Below are 2390 nucleotides of genomic sequence, written 5' to 3'. Positions count from 1 at the left end.
ATAAATATACATATACATATAAATATACATATACATATAAATATACATATACATATATATGCCCTATATAAAGTATATAAGAGGCTGATTAAAATAGAAGCCACTCCTTTGTGGGATTTTCCCAAATCTACAATTATAGAACTTCCCATCCCAGTCCTTTTGGTCCAATTTACTTAGCACTGTACAGTGTAGGTGGGCCTCACAATCCTAGGCCTAGGATGCACATGAAAATGATTCCTTTCTAGCAGCGACTATCAGATCATATGCTAAGATTCATTACTGTATGACAAACAGTTGAAAATCACTTACATATTGCAGACACTATAGTCATAGCATTATCACCATTCATATCACAATTTTGAGAGCCCATCAAATTTCCAGTGCCTAGCTAAAAAGATCTCGTAAATATGTATTTGCCGCCCTCTATAGTTCATTAACTGATTAATGTTGAATAGGATTACCGTACGTAAGAAAATGTTGCAGGTACTATTTGCAGAGCAGCATTGTAAGGGCAATGTGTCAATGGAGTGCGCTATATCTATTTTTTTCTTTTTTTATTTTTTTTTGGTATTGACCCATTGTCGGTCCCAAACCCACGACCTTCACCTTCACATTAATTTTTTGTTTATCAACTTCTCCATACTCCTCCTCATTCTCAAGTTCCATTCGTTACTTTATTGCCCTCAGACTTCAGTTCCTTTTCCTTTTATTTGATAACAATGTGTTGGATATCCATCCTATTCTGAGTCTCCCTTAGCACATTAATTTATCACTAATAACCGGCGTTGTCCCAGAACTCAAAATTGCCAAGATCATCCCAGTCCATAGAAAAGATGATCAGCATATAATTTCAAATTATCGGCCAATCTCTGTGCTTCCTGTGATTTCAAAATTTTTTGAGAAAATTGTTCATAATAAATTATTTTAGTATTTCTAAATTTGATTTTTTGCACAAATCCGCAATTCGGTTTTCGTTCAATGCCATACATGCCAACATTTTATTAAAAAACTGGAGAATTTGGCCACCAAGGGCCTTGGCCTATGTGTGTGTGTGGTGGGGGGGGGGGTCTCCCATTACATGGGGTCCTGGAAGCTTTGCTATTTAATGTTATCATTTTTGTTCCAGTGGATTGCGACATTAAGACGGTCTCTGGTATCTACACAGGAGAAAAACGGTGCAATAAATACTAGAAACGTTATCACGCTCTTATTGTTATAATAAAATTTATAGTAATATTTTATTTTTTTGTGATAATTACCTTACTAATTAATATCAAATATCATTACTTAAATTGACTTTAGCTAGAAATTAAGTTTCAGACGAACAAAGTATTATCTTAATTACAATATTACGCCCTACGCTTATTTTGTCAAATCACGATACAAAATTAAACTCAATTGTGCAAAAAAGGCATTTAAATACTGTACATCACAAAACGGCTCCTTCTTTACGCCACTGATTCTTTGTATTCGCATTTACAATTTTCTCATCACCCAGATGGGACCACACTACGTCCCTGTTCAGGTCACCAAAATGGGAGTCTCCCAGCCAAAATGGGAGTTGGCATGTATGATGCATTATATAACATAAAATGATTTTAGAAGAAATATAAAATGAGAATTAAGGCAAAGTCCGGAGAAGATATGTGAATAAATCTTGTGTAGGGACAGCCTTTAATTAAAAAAAAAATAAACTGAACGATCGATATTGATTTATTGATTTTCGTTTAATTTTCCATAAATAAATTAATATTAACTTCCACATGCTGTATTTAAAAAATTGAATAAATCTTTTCTATATTACCCAAGGCTGAACTACTAAATGTTTTGTAAATCAGCTAAATGGTTTCTCTTTTTTTTTGATCTGTTGCTGGTTGGAAGTCAATAGAATTTTATACTTTTAATTTTTTGAGGATTTTCAGATTTTTTGCCGTGGACAGTATATTATACGTACATTTTCGAGTCAAACTCTTTTGTAGCACCATATCCAACTACAGCACTATATCGAGAACATCATGACTGGTTGCCTGGCGCTGTGAAGCCGTGATTCGGCGCACTAAGAATGTACAGTATTTTATCACAACACAATACGAGTCGTTCGGCTTGTCAGGTGTCGCACATAAAGTCGTTGCAAGGTATTGATCTGAAGAGTTTCTTGTTTCAAATCTTATGAATTATTGATTACTGTATAGTGACTGCGGTTGCTATTATTTCTCAAGTTCTTTGGTGAGGGAACGTTGAGTTGATTAGTAATTATCTATAGCGATAGCGTCCGTCAGGCATTAGGTCCAGAATGGTGAATGAAGTTTCGGATCTGTGTTGATGGACAGGGATTGGGTCACAGAAATTTCACCACGACACAATGAAGGCTTTTCGGTGGGATTTATTGT

The 2390-nt window shown here is 34.9% G+C and overlaps 2 protein-coding genes across 2 annotated transcripts in view; one reads left to right on the top strand and one right to left on the bottom strand.

Annotated features, from left to right (window-relative positions):
• The window catches only part of LOC117113749, an 11810-nt gene extending 11414 nt beyond the window's left edge, over positions 1-396 (bottom strand). The window contains exon 1 of the mRNA XM_033257197.1: positions 310-396. The gene's annotated coding sequence lies outside the window, so the exon portion shown is untranslated. The remainder of the gene's footprint in view (positions 1-309) is intronic.
• A 1873-nt stretch (positions 397-2269) lies between these two features.
• The window catches only part of LOC117113741 (ankyrin and armadillo repeat-containing protein-like), a gene marked incomplete in the record, with an annotated part of 17294 nt that continues 17173 nt past the window's right edge, over positions 2270-2390 (top strand). The window contains 1 exon segment of the mRNA XM_033257186.1: positions 2270-2376.

Source organism: Anneissia japonica, unplaced genomic scaffold, assembly GCF_011630105.1.
Source record: "Anneissia japonica isolate Jap-2015-1 unplaced genomic scaffold, ASM1163010v1 scaffold288221_len503873_cov180, whole genome shotgun sequence".
Taxonomy (NCBI): Eukaryota; Metazoa; Echinodermata; class Crinoidea; order Comatulida; family Comatulidae; genus Anneissia; species Anneissia japonica.
Note: the sequence above shows the minus strand (reverse complement) of the source record. Positions and strands in the feature narration are given on the sequence as shown.